The sequence below is a fragment of the Giraffa tippelskirchi genome, chromosome 11 (assembly GCF_054371585.1).
Source record: "Giraffa tippelskirchi isolate mGirTip1 chromosome 11, T2T-mGirTip1v1.2.pri, whole genome shotgun sequence".
Classification (NCBI taxonomy): domain Eukaryota; kingdom Metazoa; phylum Chordata; class Mammalia; order Artiodactyla; family Giraffidae; genus Giraffa; species Giraffa tippelskirchi.
This window is the reverse complement of record NC_137285.1, coordinates 43836650-43858058: the sequence shown is the minus strand read 5'-3', so window position 1 is coordinate 43858058 and position 21409 is coordinate 43836650.

The following is a 21409-nucleotide window of genomic DNA, read 5'->3' as shown; positions in this document are numbered from 1 at the left end:
TCCTTTTTAGTAGTACCTAGATCAAGAGACAGAAATTTGAGGGGATATGATTAAAATTCTGCTTGCCATATCCAGCCAAATTCCTCTCTTCTAAGAGCAGAAGTGGAAGGAGGGTGTTTCACAAAATGGAAATAAAAGCAGAGGATTCCTGGGAATCCACCTCATTCTTTTATGGATTCATGTTTCCAGAGTACAAATTTAATTTGCCTCAATTGATTTTCCAATAAAAATGTTCAATTTGCATAACAAATGATCCTCAAAACTTTTCAAAATGCTTTCAGAATGCTTACAGATCATTTATTTATAGAAAGCAGCTATAGTAAAGAGATGGTTGGACTATTAAAGCATATAAAAGAAGGACGTGAATTATATAAGAATTGCCTAGGCCTCCAAGAGCTATCCTTGTCCTAATCAACTTTTAAGCTATATTTTAGCCAACAGCTGCAAAAGATGTGCAGTTTCCTCCCCATATACTCAGTTCAGTTCAGTTCAGTCGCTCATTCGTGTCCAACTCTTTGCGACCCCATAAACTGCAGCATGCCAGGCCTCCCTGTCCATTACCATCTCCCGGAGTTTACCCAAACCCATGTCCATCGAGTCAGTGATGCCATCCAACCATCTCATCCTCTGTCATCCCCTTCTCCTCCTGCCCCCAATCCTTCCCAGCATCAGGGTCTTTTCCAATGAGTCAACTCTTCGCATGAGGTGGCCAAAGTATTGGAGTTTCAGCTTCAACATCAGCCTTCCAATGAACACCCAGGACTGATCTCCTTTAGGATGGACTGGTTGGATCTCCTTGCAGTCCAAGGGACTCTCAAGAGTCTTCTCCAACACCACAGTTCAAAAGCATCAATTCTGCGGCGCTCAGCTTTCTTCACCGTGCAACTCTCACATCCATACATGACCACTGGAAAAACCATAGCCTTGACTAGATGGACCTTTGTTGGCAAAGTAATATCTTTGCTTTTTAACATGCTATCTAGGTTGGTCATAACCTTCCTTCCAATGAGTAAGCGTCTTTTAATTTCATGGCTGCAATCACCATCAGCAGTGATTTTGGAGCCCCCAAAAATAAAGTCTGACACTGTTTCCACTGTTTCCCCATCTATTTCCCATGAAGTGATGGGACCAGATGCCATGATCTTAGTTTTCTGAATGTTGAGCTTTAAGCCAAGTTTTTCACTCTCCTCTTTCACTTTCATCAAGAGGCTCTTTAGTTCTTCTTCGCTTTCTGCCCCATGTACTAGATTTCATAAATTACCTCATCAACCTACTTCTGTAGTTCCTTATACATACGCTTCTCGATATAGAGTGCTTTTCAAGCTGTTATTTGTGCAATACATACTTGAGACCATATCTTTATCTCTTAGTTACTTATTGTTAAAATAAGTGCCTCGAGTACTGCAGAGGATTTGAATGGTAAGAGATAGAAAAATCTGGATCTCTGCTTTTGTTCAATTGCCTTAATTTCCTAAGAACATAATAAATAAACAATCTTTATATGTAATGGTGAGTGCAAAGAGCTGGATGAAACTATATGAAATCTGAGGATTTAAACTGATGTTGTTATAGACCTTTGACATCAAAATCTGTTAGCATGAGACTATGATAAAAATGGTGCCCAAGAAAAGACATATATCAATCATTGCCATGTCCAACTCCTGCCATAAAGTTTAGTTATTCTTCACCATTTCAGAAACTGAAGACTATTAGAGGAGATAAAATATGATCACAGATTTAATATTAAGTATGTGTGTGACATAGCCCTCTAAATATCTTTTGGTATCTTCTTGCGAACCAGGCTTACAACTTTTTTTCTGTCACATGCAATTTCTATTTTATAAAAAATCCTCTGCTCCTCTTCTCTCTTTCTCCTTGCTATCAGTTTTCCTCTTGTTCATTCCTGCATGAAGCAGAGGAGGGGACTGTCATAGGATGTATCAAGGTAGCAGGCTGTGAAGAGGATTAGCACCTCACAAACATCAATTATAGGTTTGGGACAATTGTTCAAGGACCATTTTGGCTGAAACCAAGATGGCATTGTGGAGGAGAAAGTTATACTTTATAGTTTCATCTCAGGCACGTAGCCCTCAAAGCAGAGGTTAGAGTTGGGAACTACCTGAACATGTGCCTTGGATTTTCTGTGTAGGAGAAAAGAGGCTTTGAGCCCAAGAGAAGCTCAGTTATGTAGATGTACATTCTGTGATGCCAGAGTAACAGGTGGATGGCTGTAGGAGCTGCTGATTGTTGGCTTTTATCAAAAGCTATTAGATGCAAAGGTAAAGGTTTTCATCACTAACAGACCGAACTGAGTCTGAATGAGTTCAGTAAATGTTTGCTATATTTTATTTTATGCAGTTGGAACCTAATGTGTTATATCTATTTGCATAATTCTCATGTCATACATAATGTGTTCCTGAAAATATGTATGAAATTATGTATTGATTTCAAACTAGAAGAGAAATTTATCATAATATTTAGCTCTTTTACCTCTATAATTCTACTTACAAATGCAATCAGTATCTTGGCTAATACTGGCTCCAACTTGGGGGATAGAGAAAGAGACATGGAATAATAGAGATTAGAGATGACTGAATTAAAATCCTAAAATGATTTTGGTATTCTGGGGTGACATAATGGGCCATATGAGATGAAATTTAACTAGACAGAAAAGTCATTTAGAAACTTCAATCTGCATGCTAGTCCACAATCAAAAAAAATGAAGAAGAAAAGGAAGGAAAGAAGGAAGGAAGGAAGATTAGGTATTAGATATTAAGTAATTAATATAGTATTAATAAAGATGGGCTCTAGAATAAAAAAACTTAGGACCATGATCGGTACAATTTTCAAAGTTATAGCAGTATTGTCATCATATAACTGGGCCACAGTTGTTAGCTACAATTATTGAATTCTGAGGGAAGGAACTAGCATAACAAACATACTTAACACTTCTCTCAAAAATTGTCTCTGTAAAAGAAGTGTGATTGAGATGCCAAGAATTTCCTATCATTCAATTTAAAATTGGTTACAGGTCTACTGGGCAGGATATTTTTTAAAAATCATATTATGTTTTATTTTTTGACTAAATGAACTTTGGAATATATTATAATTCTGATAGTGAAATTATGATTCATTCATTACATAACTCAGTATACAGATGTTTTGTGAAAATATAGTTCTTTTTATTCATTCGACAGTTATTTATTAGGAACTTACTCAGCATGTGCTGTTCCAATCCCAGTGGAGACAAGAGTAAGTAAAAAAGTCAAGAACTCTCTTCTTATTGAGGTAATGTTCTAGTTGGGGAAGAAATAAAAGGGAAACGTTTATGTAAATAAAATAATTTCAAATAGTGATTTAGTTGCATAAAGGGAAAGATGTGCACGAAACAGTAGGGATCCGTCTTTATTTCGGAGAATGTAACTAATTTAAATCACATTTTCAGTGAAGATGTCTCGAAGAGATGAAATTTGAGGGCTTGAAGGATGCCAGCCAAGTACAACTACTAGCAGAGTTCCCTGAAATTAAAATTAGCATAGTATATTAATGAAAAAATCAGAACCTTTGTGAATGGAACTTAGTTAATGAATCTGTCATGAGACAGGGTCAGAAGAATGCTCTACACAGCCCCTTGTAAAGAATTTTGGAATTCAAGTTTTTTTCAAGTGAATTAGAAAGTTAAAAAATTTCAACCTGGGGCTTACCATGAATTGAATTATAAGTTAGAGTACATTGCTTTGTACAGAATGGATCACAGAGAACCAAAAATGTCAAATAACAAGTTGCTGGACTGGGAGAAGAAAACAATTGAGATAAAGGTGACAGCAATGAAGATGCAGAAAAATGAATGACGATGTATTGGGATATATTGTGGAAACAGAAATGACAAGAATTTCTGAGGTCTGTATGTTTCTTTCCGGAGGAAAGAACTAAGTGAAAAAGAGCTGAGAAGTCATGACTGGCAATCCACTGAAAGTGAAAGTGGTTCAGGCGTGTCTGACTCTTAGTGACTCCATGGACAGTACAGTCCATGGAATTCTCCAGGCCAGAATACTGGAGTGGGGAACCTTTCCCTTCTTCAAGGGATCATCCCAACCCAGGGATGGAACCCAGGTCTCCCACATTGCAAGTGGTTTCTTTACCAGCTGAGCCACAAGAGAAGTTCAAGAATACTGGAGTAGGTAGCCTTTCCCTTCTCCAGCAATCGAACCAGAGTCTCCTGCATTGCAGGCAGATTCTTTACCAACTGAGCTAGCAGGGAAGCCCAGCAATCCACTGAAGGATGAGTTTAACCACAAGACTTTGCTATGACCGTGCTGCAACAGGAAATGACAAAGACAAAGAAAGGAAAATAGAAGTAATATAATTGACTTTATTGCAGGCTGCACAAATGGTGTTATAAGAGAGTCTAAGAGTCAAGATTTGTTAAATGCCTACATATATTTTGAGAGAAAGAATAGAAAATTACATAATCCATGCCACTTGACATGGTATCCAGAGAGCAACAGTGAGGCATGACCTGTTAGCTTTCAAGTTTCTTGCGTTATCTGATGTATCTGCTTGTGAGACTGAGGCTACCAAGACATTTTTCTATTAAATTGTCACGATAGTGTGTAAAAATCCTACATTTGTGATTTATTTCAATCATCGATACATGTTAACTTTCTATATTAGTTAATAATTTTCAACAAACATAAAAGAATCACCCATTTCTCTTCAGATTGGTGACATTTAGAATGTGAAATCTTTAATTTTATCATATAATTTGAAATGACTTCATAAATTGGTATGAACAAGATTCTTAGATATCTAAATTCTGTATATCATGCTATTTTTAAGCACATTTTCTTGGATTTCTTCCATTTCCTTGTTTCTTTACAATGTGCTTGCTTGTTTTTCATTTAAAAATATGAGTTACGGATTAACATATTTTCATTTAATAAAGCACTACTCTTCAATGTAATTAAACTGTTCACTTTTAAAATAATTCTTCCCCTGTAGTAGTGCTGCTGTGATTTTCTTAATTTATTACATTTTTTTTTTTAATCCACAAAGTCACTTCACATGCTTCCAAATTTAAAACTTGTCATTGAGTTTTTCTTGTCAGTTCAGTCGCTCAGTCGTGTCCGACTCTTTGCGACCTCATGAACTGCAGCACGCCAGGCCTCCCTGTCCATCACGAACTCCCGGAGTCCACCCAACCCCATGTCCATCGATTCGATGATGCCATCCAACCATCTCATTCTCTGTGGTCCCCTTCTCCTCCTGCCCTCAATCTTTCCTAGCATCAGGGTCTTTTCAAATGAGTCAGCTCTATGCATGAGGTGATCAAAGTATTAGAGTTTCAGCTTCAACATTAGTCCTTCCAATGAACACCCAGGGCTGATCTCCTTTAGGATGGACTTGTCAAGAGTCTTCCCCAACACCACAGTTCAAAAGCATCAATTCTTCGGTACTCAGCTTTCTTTTTAGTCCAATTCTCACATCCATACATGACTACTGGGAAAACCATAGCCTTGACTAGATGGACCTGTGTTGACAAAGTGATGTCTCTACTTTTTAATATGCTGTCTAGGTTGGTCATAACTTTCCTTCCAAGGAGTAAGCGTCTTTTAATTTCATGACTGCAATCACCATCTGTAATGATTTTGGAGCCCAGAAAAATAAATTAAGCCACTGTTTTCACTGTTTCCCCACCTATTTGCCATGAAGTGATGGGACCAGATGCCATGACTTTTGTTTTCTGAATGTTGAGCTTTAAGCCAACTTTTTCACTCTCCTCTTTCACTTTCATTAAAGGCTCTTTAGTTCATCTTCACTTTCTCCCATAAGGGTGGTGTCATCCGCATATCTGAGGTTATTGATATTTCTCCTGGCAATCTTGATTCCAGCTTGTGCTTCCTCCAGCCCAGCGTTTCTCATGATGTATTCTGCATATAAGTTAAATAAGCAGGGTGACAATATACAGCCTTGATGTACTCCGTTTCCTATTTGGAACCAGTCTGTTGTTTCATGTCCAGTTCTAACTGTTGCTTCCTGACCTGCACACAGGTTTCTCAAGAGGCAGGTCAGGTGGTCTGGTATTCCCATCTCTTGAAGAATTTTCCACAGTTTATTGTGATCCACACAGAGAAAGGCTTTGGCATAGTCATTAAAGCAGAAATAGATGTTTTTCTGGAACTCTCTTGCTTTTTCGATGATCCAGTGGATGCTGGCAATTTGATCTCTGGTTCTTCTGCCTTTTCTAAAACCAGCTTGAACACCTGGAAGGTCATGGTTCACATATTGCTGAAGCGTGGCTTGGAGAATTTTAAGCATCACTTTACTAGCGTGTGAGATGAGTGCAATTGTGCGGTAGTTTGAGCATTCTTTGGCATTGCCTTTCTTTGGGATTGGAATGAAAACTGACCTTTTCCAGTCCTGTGGCCACTGCTGAGTTTTCCAAATTTGCTGGCATATTGAGTGCAGCACTTTCACAGCATCATCTTTCAGGATTTGAAATAGCTCAACTTGAATTCCATCACTTCCACTAGCTTTGTTCATAGTGATGCTTCCTAAGGCCCACTTGATTTCACATTCCAGGATGTCTGGCTCTAGGTGAGTGATCACACCATTGCTTACCTATTAGGAGATAACAATAAACCTATAACTGGGCCATGTTTTATGGTCTTTTCTTTGTTCATGGATCTACTGAGTACACTTTACCTCCTTTGTAGAGTAAGTGTTTCCTTAAGTACTTTTTAACGCTAAACTCATGATTCTGTTTATCTGAAACCTGGAAGTTGCCTGTATACTCTCGGGTTGGTTGTTACTATCTGTTCTTACTGAATGGCCACTTCTGGAGAATAGTTTGATAGCAGTCTCTCAGGACACAGTTGGCATCTTGATAGCAACAGATAATGAAATTGGAATCTCCCCTTACCCTCTAGAATTACTAAAATGACTCTTTCAGGCAGAGGTGGCACAATTAGTAAGTTTCACCTTCTTTGCTAGAGGCAAAACTCCCTCTTTGCATATCCAGTAGAGCCTCCACATATGGGCACAAATCCTTCAGCATGAGATCGGCTTGCAAAATTGTGCAATAGGTGAACTTATTGGGACAGTGTCTTTTTTTTTTTTTAATAAATTTATTTATTTTAGTTGGGGGCTAATCACTTTACAATATTGTAGTGGTTTTTGCCATACATTGACATGAATCAGCCATGGGTTTACATGTGTTCCCCTTCCTGGACCCCCCTCCCACCTCCCTCCCCATCCCATCCCTCTGGGTCATGCCCCAGTCCTGAGCATTTGTCTCATGCATCGAACATGGAATAGTGTTCTGTTTCACATATGATAATATACATGTTTCAATGCTATTCTCCCAGAACGTCCCACCCTCACCTTCTCCCTCAGAGTCCATAAGACTGTTCTATGCATCTGTGTCTCTTATTCTGTCTCGCATATAGGGTTATCGTTACCATCTTTCAAATTCCATATATATGCATTAGTATAAGACAGTGTCTTTTATAATTTTTGAAGCAATCTGTCAGCCAACATGGCAGCAATCTTATCCAATTCTATTATAATTTTTGATGGCATTGGAACCAACAGTACCTAATAAATATAAGGAAGAGTGAACCAGTCAATTTGATTGTTTTTAAAAGCACAAGAAGTTTTACACATCCAAGAAATGTAGATTGCCTATTTCATCACAAAGTTCATAGAAAATATTTTAAAGAGGTAAAAGAAAGATATCAAAATAGAATTTATTTATAAAAAATTTAAATATAAGTTTTTCTACATAATTTAATTATTTTTCATTTAATTTCATTTTTGAGGATATATTTGTAATCAATTCCAATTTTAGTAGCAATGTTGTATGGTAAGGCTTTATTAAAGCTGCTTTACCTTGGTGACACAATTCAAGCTAATGTGCCAAACAAAATGTAGCCTAATTAGTACAAATGAAGGAAAAGAAGCAATTAGCCAGGAGGGAATAATGAGCAAAGGGAACTGTTATGTAAATCTAGACAGCCCTGAAAACTTCCAGCCAGGAAGCAGACAGCTAGATGTAATCACCTGTTATTCAAAATACACCTTGGAAAATGAAGGTTCTAATTCATCCTTAGCTTGATTTTAACTTGGATATAATTTACTCAGAATTATGAGCTTGAGTTGATGCTTTTATTAGTAATTGGTATGATTAATAGACCACACAGATTTATTTAGTAGAAATATGTTGTGCATGTTATCACGATTTTCATTAAATATGAGTTAAAAAACACTAACATATTCTAAGGGATGTTAGCGCAAATTAAGACTGAAAATGCCTAACACAATAGAAACCTATTATTTATAGTATTGTGATCTATTTTCAAAGAAAACAGAACAAAAATATTTAGTTTAACTCATCTCACATTTCTTGAAAACTCTCTGATATTTACTCTTCAAAACAATATATTTGAGTGATACATGACACATGCAATATAGTCAATATATTTGAGTAAAGGTTCTCCTGTTAGTCCTTTTATTCACAGTTAATGATTTTGGAATTTTTCAGGTGCAATCTGGAGGAATATTTGGAGTCAAGAGTAGAGAATGAGAAAGGTAGAAATACTTGTGTGTGTTTTTCCACTACCTGATAGTAAATTATGACAATGTGTGAATGGGATAGCTAGGGATATCAAAGAGATGAAGTACCAGGAAAAATAAACCCTGGAAAACTCCAGTGCCACGTGCTGTCATAGTATTAGGAGGAAGGTGGAATTGGGAAGAGTTTTTACAAGACAGTGGAGGTCTATAAAATCAGAGAAGTCTTAACTGAGTCTGGCTCAAATTAGGATGTTGCTTGACTCCTCCACTTGGTGAATGTCACACAGTCAATGCATTCCTAGGACTTTGCTACAAGTGACCTCTGCTCCTGTGTGTGATCACCAGATCTCTAAAGGCCAGTACCATGTGGAGTTTGAGTTAATTCCAAAACCTCTTATGTGGGTCCTGCTGCTGCTGCTAAGTCACTTCAGTCGTGTCCAACCCTGTGCGACCCCATAGACGGCCGCCCACCAGGCACCCCGGTCCCTGGGATTCTCCAGGCAAGAACACTGGAGTGGGTTGCCATTTTCTTCTCCAGTGCATGAAAGTGAAAAGTGAAAGTGAAACCGCACAGTCGTGTCTTACTCTTAGCGACCCCATGGACTGCAACCCACCAGGATCCTCTGTCCATGGGATTTTCCAGGCAAGAGTACTGGAGTGGAGTGCCATTGCCTTCTCCCTTATGTGGGTAGACTTCATGAAAGTTGAGAATTTTTCATTTTTGGCTAAAAGATACAGGAGTTCTCATAAGAAACTCACACATTTTTACTATATTAGAAATTACATGGGAAGCTATTTTTCTCATCACTTTTCCTTTTTGCACAAGTGTTAAATATGGTCATGAGAAAGATAATAATAATGATGATAATTAAAATAATGCCAGCTACCTGGGGAAGTGAGGCAACCCATTTAACTGATGAATTTGGAAAAACACACTGGGCTTATTTAGCCAAAACCTTTTATTTTTCCTTTCCTAGAACCCAGTATGTACACACAGAAAAGAAGTTCTTGCCAAATCCATGTCACCGGTCTCCTGTGAACAAGTCCTACCAAGGGGAGGTCAACCCAAGCTTAGTGTCATCTCTAGATGGATAAATCTGCCTTGCCAAGAAAAAGTTATCTATTTGGTTTAGCCTTCATTGGTAATAAAAATGACAGTTTGGCTTCCATATGCCAGTTTTAATTCCTTTTTTTTTTTTTAGTAGAATTTAGGCAGAAAAGAGGTATGATAGCTTTGAGGGCACTCAGAGACCCCAATATTTAGTACATTTTCTTGACATATTTGGGCTTCCCAGGGAGCTCGCGGTAAAGAATCCGCCTGCAATGCAGGAGACGCAGGAGATGCTGGTCCAATCCCTGGGTTGGCAAGATCCCTTGGAGAAGGAAATGACAACCTACTCCAGTATTCTTGCCTGAGAAATCCCATGGACAGAGGAGTTCATGGGGTCACAAAAGAGTCAAATATGACTGAGTGACTAGACAACAGCAAGCAACATATTTAGATATAAGAGTTGACTTTAAGAAAGCACATTAGGTGCATGGAGAAGCTTTCAGTGAATCTCGACCACGTGGCTTTTAGGTTTGGAATTCTATGTGTGGCAAGATGTTTTTGCCACGGTAGTTGGGTACAGTTCTTCTAACATTTACAGAACTGTAATTCTACAGATGTGCAGTACATTGCCAGTGGCTGTGGAATCAGAACAGTCGAGAGGGTGATTACATCCCTTGTGGCCTTGCTCTCATTTGAAAAGCTCCTGCTACAGAGAGAAGACTACAGTGCCTACAGATAAATGATCCAGGACCTGTGAAGAGACAAAACAAGGGTGGATAGGACGTAGCAGTGTTCAGTTCAGTTCAGTTCAGTTCACTTCAGTCGCTCAGTCGTGTCCGACTCTTTGCAACTCCATGGACTGCAGCACACCAAGCCTCACTGCCCATCACTGACACTCAGAGTTTACTCAAACTCATGTCCATTGAGTTGGTGATGGCATTCAACCATCTCATCCTCTGTCAATCCCCTTCTCCTCCTGCCTTCAATCTTTCCCAGCATCGGGGTCTTTTCCAATGAGTCAGTTCTTCACATCAGGTGGCCAAAGTATTGGAGCTTCAGCTTCAGCTTCAGTCCTTCCAGTGAATATTCAGGGCTAATTTTCTTTAGGATGGACTGGTTGGATCTCCTTGCTGTCCAAGGGACTCTCAAGAGTCTTCTCCAACACCACAGTTCAAAAGCATCAATTCTTTGGTGCTCAGCCTTCTTTATAGTCCAACTCTCACATCCATACATGACTACTGGAAAAACCATAGCCTTGACTAGACAGACCTTTGTCGGCAAAGTAATGTCTCTGCTTTTTAATATACTGTCTAGGTTGGTCATAACTTTTCCTCCAAAGAGCAAGCGTCTTTTAATTTCATGGCTGCAATCACCATCTGCAGTGATTTTGGAGCCCCCCAAAATAAAGTCAGCCACTGTTTCCAGTTTCCGCATCTATTTGCCATGAAGTGATGGGACTGGATGCCATGATCTTAGTTTTCTGAATGCTGAGTTTTTAGTCAACTTTTTCACTCTCCTCTTTCACTTTCATCAAGAGGCTCTTTAGTTCTTCTTCGCTTTCTGCCAGAAGGGTGGTGTCATCTGCATATCTGGGGTTATTGATATTTCTTCTGGCAATATTGATTCCAGCCTGTGCTTCCTCCAGCCCAGTGTTTCTCATGATGTACTCTGCATATAAGGTAAATAAGCAGGATGACAATATACAGCCTTGATGTACTCCTTTCCCTATTTGGAAGCAGTCTGTTGTTTCATGTCCAGTTCTAATGATTCCTTCCAGATATGCATACAGATTTCTGAAGAGGCAGATCAGATGGTCTGGTATTCCCATCTCTTGAAGAATTTTCCACAGTTTGTTGTGATCCACAGTCAAAGGCTTTGGCATAGTCAATAAAGCAATAGTAGATGTTTTTCTGAAACTCTCTTGCTTTTTTGATGATCCAATGGATGTTGACAATTTGATCTCTGGTTCCTCTGCCTTTTCTAAATCTAGCTTGAACATCTGGAAGTTCACAGTTCATTAGTGTTGAAGCCTGGCTTGGAGAATTTTGAGCATTATTTTACTATCATGTGAGATGAGTGCAATTGTTTGGTAGTTTGAGCATTCTTTGACATTGCCTTTCTTTGGGATTGGAATGAAAACTGATCTTTTCCATTCCTATGGCCACTGCTGAGTTTTCCAAATTTGCTGGCATATTGAGTGCAGCACTTTCACAGCATCATCTTTTCAGATTTGAAATTGCTCAACTGGAATTCCATCACCTCCACTAGCTTTGTTCATAGTGATGCTTCCTAAGGCGCACTTGACTTCACATTCCAGGATGTCTGGCTCTAGGTGAGTGATCATACCATCATGATTATCTGGGTCGTGAAGATCTTTTTTGTACAGTTCTTCTGTGTATTCTTGCCACCTCTTCTTAATATCTTCTGCTTCTGTTAGGTCCATACAATTTCTGTCCTTTATTGAGCTCATCTTTTTTTCATGAAATGTTCCCTTGGTATCTCTAATTTTCTTGAAGAGATCTCTAGTCTTTCTTATTCTATTGTTTTCCTCTATTTCTTTGCATTGATCGCTGGGGAAGGCTTTCGTATCACCTCTTGCTATTCTTTGGAACTCTGCATCCAAATGGGTATAACTTTCCTTTTCTCCTTTTCCTTTTGCTTCTCTTCCTTCGATAGCTATTTGTAAGGCCTCCTCAGACAACCATTTTGCCTTTTTGCATTTATTTTTCTTGGGGATGGTCTTGATCCCTACCTTGTGTACAATGTCATGAACCTCCATCCACAGTTCTTCATGCACTCTGTCTATCAGCTCTAATCCCTTGAATCTATTTGTCATTTCCACTGTATACTAGTAAGGGATTTGATTTAGGTCATACCTGAATGGTCTACTGGTTTTCTGTACTTTCTTCAGTTTAAGTATCAGTTTTAGGGCTCAAGAAAGATTCTCAAGCTTAGTAACATCTTGAAGCTCAGGAGAGATTGGATCTTTGAAAATTTCCTGACTATCAGGGTGACCTTGCCAGATACTGTCTACAGTTTTAAGTCACCTGTCCCTCGGCAAAAGCATAAGAGTTTAGCAGAAACAGATGAACCAGGGTGTTCTGGCTGCTGAAACATGAGTTTAACTATATTTAATATTCAGTAGAAGGACTGATGCTGAAGCTGAAGCTCCAATACTTTGGCCACCTGATGCGAAGAACTGATTCATTGGAAAAGACCTTGATGTTGGGAAAGATTGAAGGTGGGAGGAGAAGGGGACGACAGAGAATGAGATGGGAGATGGCATCACCGACTTGATGAACATGAGTTTGAGTAAGCTCTGGGAGTTGCTGATGGACAGGGAAGCCTGGTGTGCTGCAGTCCACGGAGTCACAACGAGTCAGACACGACTGAGTGACTGAACTCGTGAACTGGTATACATATTTGGACAGTGAGGTCCTCACGTTTTCCCAGCAGGTATAGCTAAGAAATAATTTGATTATAGGAAATATAAACTTTCTATATGTAGGAGCTTTTAGCTCCTGGGAACATAGTAATATGCTTGCAGTTTAACTACAAGGCAGCTGACTCCTTGTGTGCTACAGAACACGGGATCTAGTTTTAAGGCGTTATTGCCAAGGCTGAGTCACAAGTTCCTTAAGCTACTATTTCAGTAGTTTAAAATCCCATTACATAATCAGGGCCAAGCAGAGCACTGTGGAGGGACTAACTGTGAATTCCTGTGGTTTCTTCAGGGTTCCAGATTGGAAGATATCACAGTAATCCCCTTCACCAGGACCTGTCCTGTTTCTAGATTCTTCCAACGATAGGAGCCAAGCTTGCCACATTTTGTAAAATTTATAAGTGCCATCCTCCATTTGCCTGGATAAAATATTTTTCATCAACTAAGCATGGATAAGATTCCCAGAATCTTTTCTACCAACATTCTACAGTGAAAAAATTTTATCCTATAACTGCTACTTGGAACACTTATCCATGGTAGTTTCTAGTATCTAGTCAACATGACACTTTATGTATGCCTTAGAATAAAACTTTTAGGTACAAATGTTCAGGCACAGAAAATTCTTCTTAGGAACTGAAATACAAGAGAAATATCATTTTTATGGTTAGATCAAAAAGTTAAAGTACATCTCTAATTGCTTAAGGCATCACTGAAGAATGACATATATTTGGGTTATTATCAAGAACATGAAATTGTAGATGAACATTACCTTGAAAAAATGGAAATCGAGTTAAATCCAAATATTTTCTTTTGATGGCGCTGCCAGTGGATAAATGTGAGCTGATTTGAGTGGCTCCTGAAAGTATATATATATTTCTAAATTGGAACAGGCCAGAATATGAATGTGTTTTCTAAATTACTATTCAACTGATGTTCTATTTAAGTCCTGGCATATTGTATAAATATATTTAAATTATACTGAAATGTATTGGTTGAGAGGTAGTAAAACCAAATCCTAACATATTAATGATCTATTTGCCAGTTTAATACAGAAACATGGAAATGCTTCTGTGTGCAGAAAGATTTACCCAAATGTAGATATTTATAGTATATTATATCCATATTGTAATATATTAGAGAAATAGTATTTTTTAACTTTTAATATTGCATATTGAGAAATATACTAAAGCGCCTTTGCTATCGTAGAGTACTTTTTGTGCCAGTTTTCACAGAAGTTAACATTTAACCAAAAGCTGCTTTACTTTTGTTTGTAGAGAAATAAACATTTTCGTGATAGCATGTCTGAATATAAAGACTGTTTACAGTTACTATTGTGGTCTTTGTTCTCAGATTAGTAGTTGCTGGTAAGTTTATCTTACTTTTTTTTTTTAAACAAGTACTTGTAAATGCTGGTTATTTGTCTAAGTGACCTCCTGCTGTTTTGTAAAGACAAATAATTAATTACTCCCAACCCCAAAACACTGTTGTCACTATAAAAATACACAGCACTTTCCACTTTCTTTGCTTATATTTAAGCCAGATTTTAATAACACTGTGTGCACTGTAGAGAGTATGTGAATTGAAAATTATATTATAGCAACTTTCTAGGTTCTGCTCACATTCCTACACAAAGGAAAACATCTCTATTAAATGGATCCCTTTCCTTATCAAATTTAGAAGGACAGACTCTCATGATGGTTTAAAGTGTCTCATTCTGTTATATCAAGACAAAGGCAAAAATATGACTTATATGTTATAATTTTCTTTTCAGTTAGATGATACAGCGAAGAGGTAAATAAATATGTACTCCTGGAAAAGCAATGAGGTATAGATTTATTTCAGTTCGGTCACTCAGTCATGTCCGATTTATTTAGTCACATTTATGTTCCTTTTGTATCTATAATTTCATTAAACTTGCCTTGTGACACTATTTCTTTGAACAGTGGTTTCTACATGATTAGACAGGAGAATTAAAACAGAAAAGCATATAGAAAAATAAAATCTTGCCATATAACCATAGAAGATACATTTATTCCAAATTTAGACTTTAAATATTCTACATGCGGAAGACAAAAATAGCTGGAACCAGGCATAGATGTACTTATATGATTATCACTAAAGGTTTATTGGATATCAATTAATTTATAGAAACTACTGTGGATAAGTGCTCTAAACCCCCAGGGTGTTCCCCTGTGCTTTGGTTTGTGCCCTAAAAAGTTTGCAAGTTGAATGCTACGAATCATGAAATGTTGAATCCAGATCTATGAAATTTACCAAACAGAAATTTAGCATAGGGGAAAAATGTCAAAAGTTGCATATTAAAAGACACAGTGTGGGAAAACCTCTACCTATCTATACTCTGTACATTCATATGGCATATACTGACCTTAAATATATGCTAGAAAAGTCACTGAGATGATGCACATGACCAAGGACACGTGCCCCGTAGTGCAGACAGATAAGAGTGGTTCTAACCATCCCCTCAAACTGCCCTACATATCCAGGTGCTGAACTGCACGTGTGTGATGTTACATCAGAAATATCAGGAAATATGAGAGCACATTAGAAACATTCAAAGGAAGAAAAAATTCTTTGGACATAGTATGCCCCAAAGTAATATTCTGGGGCCTGACTGAATTGCTAATACTGTCCTATATTTTTTCTTTCTTCTTTGAGATAACATAATGATAGGAGAGAACAGTGTTTAAATGGGAGAAAAAATACCTATGCTGATCTCTACCCTTTGGAACAAAAAATCTTAATAATACCTGGGTTCCCATTTCCTAGGGGAACAGCAGAAAAATTAATTTTGGTTCCTCCTCAATAAAAGGGCTTTATATGTAGTACACAGAAATAGAAGGTTGCTGTCAGAAAAAGTGCCATGTGTGTCAAAGCAAGTGGGAGGGAGAACTCTGAATGGCTCCAGTGAAAAAACTGACTTGAATGCATGGCATCTTTTATTAATGACAATAGAAGTGGAAATAATTGTGTGCATCTAACACTAAAACTCCTTTAAAGGGCAAAAATCATTTGAAAGGCAAAATTCAGATGTCAGATCATCAAAGATTACTGGCCTGGATGCATCAAGGAAAGGTCATGAAAGACTTATTTCTCTCCTCTCCCTCTCAATCTGTATCTATATATCTATATTTATATCTACCATGTATACTTAAAAGACAAAAGTTAAATTACTACCAAATACAGTGTATAAAGTTGGGTTGGATCTTGACTGAGAGAAGAGAAATTACTGGGGAAATTAAAATACAGACTCATTATTCCATGAGATTATTTATAAAAAGTACAAATTATAATTCATATTTTGTGTTAGATTTTAAGGGTTATAACTGTATTGTAGTTATGTGGTTGTTGTATTTCTTAGAAGATGTGAAGTGATGAACCTGAGTGAAGAGTCATGATGTCCACAATTTGCTTTCCATTAGTACATATAAACACACACACACACACACATACACATATACACACACAGAGGCAATCTTTGTTTTTCACAGTACCACATTAATTGAGACCTGGAGCTCATAACGGAGTCCATGATTTCAAAGTTTTAGTGGTAAATGAGATGAAATTTCTGCTTCCATCCGACTATGCGAAGTGAGGGCTGAGCGTATGTGAAAAGCAGCAAAACATTAGTAAAATATTAATAATAGTCTACTTGGTGCGCTTCCCTGGTAGCTCAGTTCATACATAATCCACCTGCAATGCAGAAGACCTGTATTCAATTCCTGGGTTGGGAAGATCCTCTGGAGGAGGGATGGCACCCCACTCCAGTATTCTTGCTTGAAGAATCCCCATGGACAGAGGAGCCTGGTGGGCTGAAATCCACGGGGTCACAAAGAGTCAGACACAACTGAGCAACTAAGCACAGCACAGTCTACTTGGTGCATATATCAGTACATAGTTTATTTTCTTGTATTTATAAAAAATTCAAATTAAATACAAAAATTAATTTCATTGACTTACCTATATTCAGATAAAATATGAAAAATTTAACTCTGTGGTAGGTTCTCTCTCTCAGAGGAGAATTAACAGGTTAAATAGGTATTAGGGAAAGTATAATTATCATTACAAAAACTTATTAGAAATAATTGATTCCTCCTCGAGCCCAGAGATAACGGTAACCCTAACTCCTCTTGATGATCAAGGCCAATTATCTCTTCACTTATCCTACTTCTTCTTGCTGATGATCATTGGCACAAGCATCCTGTAATGAAAAGTGATGGCCTTAACTCATATTAGATGGGATTCTTCCTGGGTTTTCTGGGTCTGGTGGAAGTTTTCCTCTTTTGAGAACCAAGACCTCTAAACCTACAGAACTTAAATTTCAAGACATAGGAAGCAAAACTGTCCTGAGTGAGTCATAGGAGTGAAGGTGAGTGGGGCCCAATTGTTCATTTGAATTGAAATTGTCTAGAAATGATCAGTGTTTGAGTGTTGGGTGCCCCAGGAAAGAGCATGATCCTAAAAGAAATGACTCTCTTCAGCTGAGACAATCTCTGCAAAGAAGCTAAAGACTTTTTGCCACCAGTAGGATTTCGCTTCTTTGGTGGCTCAGACAGTAAGGAATCTGCCTGCAACACAGAAGATCTGTGTTCAATCCCTGGGTTGGGAAGATCCCCTGGAGAATGGAATGGCAACCCACTCCAGTATTTTTGCCTGGCGAATTCCATACACAGGGAACCCTGGCAGACTACAGCCCATGGGGTTGCAAAGAGTTGGACACAACTGGACAATTAACACACTCACTTTTACCACCAAAACTCCAAGTAGCAAGATGAGCAAACCTTTCATGGAAGGCAGAGCTCAGTGACATATCACAGAATCCAATACAAATCAACGACAGGCTAAATGTTTAGTCTCTATAAAATGAAAGTAATAATGGGAAAGAAGGCAGATATTATATTATTAAAAGTTTGCATAATTTTAAACATGATTTAAAGAATTCTTTATAGGCATAACCCTGATGGTATTTTAAATGAATATGAACATTATCAGCATTTTTCTGGTATACTGGGAAGAGAGAGCTATCACAGCAGAAAACCTCTGAATTGAAAGGTTACCTCTGCCACTTAGTCTTAAGAAAACCCTGTAAATTTGTTTATCATTTTCTTTTCTGTAAAAATATGTACATTTACTAAGATTATACAAACTATTCAGTGTACAGCACTCCCTCACCTCCCCCCCAAAAGCACACATATACAAACACACAAAGATGATAATATGATCTTGCGTAAACACTAGAGGAAAATTTGGCATAATTTTCTCATTATGTGGCAAATATGTATTTGAAAATAAATACTTCTTACATACTTCAAGTGTTCCTTCTCCCATACTCTGCATTTCTGCTAGATAAGTTTGTTTTAATTATTTATCTTAGTAGCTATCTTTATGCCCGATTTTATGTTAGAATCTATGGTAGATTCATCCACACTTTGTACTGAGTACATGCTCAAATGGTGATATTTCAGGCATGTTGGATTTAGTTTCATGTTCATGTTGTATCACCGGTGTTTTGAGTCTGATGCATAGCAGTTTAATAGGTTCATGTTGAATGAGCAAGTAAAAGAATAAATAAGTGAATAAGATCATATACTAAAAAGTAATCATTCTAATATTATGAGATCCAAAAGAAGCAATCCTAGAAATTGAGGAAACACAAATAACTAGGATCCAGAAAGACAATGTCAGTGATAAACAGGTCATTCTTTGATTAATGATTATCTTCCCCACCATATTGTAAAATCAATAAAGGCTAAGAAAAAATATGACTTTATACTAATTTTCATCCTCACATCCTGTCTATATCTGGCAATTGATTGTTAATCTAAAAATTTATATATTGTTAATCTATAAGTTTCTTACCTTGAATGAAGGAATGAATGAATAAATTAATAAACTGAGTTAGGAACTGGGACTGATATGTAAACACTCAGAATTAGAGGTTAGCTGCAATGACTAGTTATTGCCAGAGGAGGGAAGCAGAGAGTAACAGAGCAGCTGGTACCCCCCAGAAAGTCTGCATAAAAGGAATTACTGCAGTGGCAGGTTGCAGTCAACAATTAGAAGAGTGGTTTATGTGACCGGGACTATGTGAGGTCAAGAGGAAAGTTACTCCCCAAAGCCAAGTCAAGCCATTAGTCAATACCAAAGGGCACTATGTTAAACTGGAAAAAGAAGGTTAAAATATGACACACTAGGAAAAAGCCATACATCAGACTATAAAACAAGAAATAACAAGGCTTCAGAAATGTAGTCAGGTGGAAAATCTCTTCTGACAGTTCCTGTGTTGCTTTGTGGGTCTCTAAACCTCTTGGTCTGGGCTTGGGACTTAAATCTCTGCTTCTTAAAGTTAAATGGCTCCAGATCTGTTCCTGGGGATGCTTATCTAACATAGAGTATATAGTTTGAATTTTTGTTTTAATGTTAAATATTGATGGAAACAGGAGTTAAGGAGCACCCCTTGATTATGGATTCAAGAACTTCTGCCTAGAGAGAGGATCTTAGCCATCAGAAACCAGTGATGAAGTTTTAGAAATCCTAAAAGATGGACAGTTTTACATAATAGTGCTTATCTCTGCTAGTTGTTCTCACGTGGAATAAATGGAGCCCAGTGTCTCCTGCAGATACATTGACAACTGCAAAGAAATGGGCTTATAGAAGTCTTCTTTGAGTACAGATTTTGCCAATAACCTTGCTTGTGCTTCCTAATCTAAATGGAGGTCATTCTGCCTTAATCTGGTTTTTATTCTAGGTTTCTTTATTTCTATAATTGTGATGTAAACTTCAAAATGCAAATTTAACTTTATTGTAATTACATTCAGCACATGACCGGGTCCATGCATGAATTAGAAAGATGATGCAGATTTACGTTGCTGGCTCCTTTCAAATCAAAAGTGATACTTTTAATGGAGGTCCATAGCTAAAATTATTCCTGACCTCTCTCACCCATGTCCCTGATTCTTGGATGCCAAAGCAAATACAGATGAAACCTCGAGTTCATCAGTTCATTATGAATAATGATTTAAACTTGAAAATTCTTAAATCAGAGTCCCAACTCTGTTTATGAATATTCTGACTCTAGAGAAGCCACATGGCCTCCTCTCCCCCAACATTTCAATATCTTTAATTAAATATATAGAATAAATCAGGAGTTCTAATTTTTCAGCTTTGGTAAGAGACTAAAATGAGGGCTGTGTTTGGGCACAAGTTATTTTTAAGTTTTCCCTTTTTCTGTCCTATTAAAGAAGGGTTTGGGCAAGTCTCACCAAGGGAAAGAAAGGGCTCATTAGTAATACTTGTAGAATTTTGTGCAAAAACAGTATTATAGGTCCAATCGTGTACCTAAGAAAATACTCTGAGTTCCTAACTCCCAGTACCTCTGAACATAATTTTATTTGGGAATGGAATCATTGCAAATGTAATTAGTTAGGATAAACTTACACTGGAGTACGGTGGGATCTAGCCCATTATGATTGATGTTCTTATAAGAAGAAGAAAACTGCATGTGAATTCAGAGACACATGGGAAAAACCCTGTGACCACAGAGGCAGCAATTAGATCCATGCAGATATGAGCCAAGGAATAACAAGGTGCTGGTTGGAAATTAGGAAGATGAAGGAGCCTCAGAGGAAGAATGGCCCTGTTGATACCTTGATTTTGGACTTAAAGCTTCCAGGGCTGTGAAATAATACAATTCTATTGCTTTAAGCCACCTAGCTTGTGGTACTTTGTAAGAACAGCCCTAGGAAATGAAAACAGACAAAGACAATATTATTTGTGCAAAAATAATAATATCAGTGCATTTATGCAATGGGAAGATACTTAGGAAAACAGTAAAGAACACCTTTTGACTAAAGATTCAAGAAACCATACAGAAGAGAAGTTAAGTTTCATTCCATATGTCCTTCCGGTAAAGACTTCTTCCATATACCATTAGCTGTAGTTGCTCAATTTAAGTGAATGATATTCTGATGTTCTGTTTTTTTTTAATTTGTTTTGAAAAATCTAAAGCAGGAGAGAATGGTTAATGTGATAGTTATTGTTCTCGTCAAGCTGAAAATAAACCATTCAACAAGTTATACACGGACACGTTAATACAAGGCAAAGTGTCACCTGTATGGGGGCTTAAACACAATCTCAGAGCAGCTACTGATTAAGTAATGAGCTACTCTAACCCAGTGGCAATTCCAATAAAGCCTAATAAATAAAATCATACTCATCCTTGGCAATCTAGAAGACTCAAGGAATGTCTAAGGCCATGTCGTCTCAATAGTGATTTGAGAGGAAAAATACAAGCTACTAGTCCTTGTCTGAAAAAAAAAAAAAAA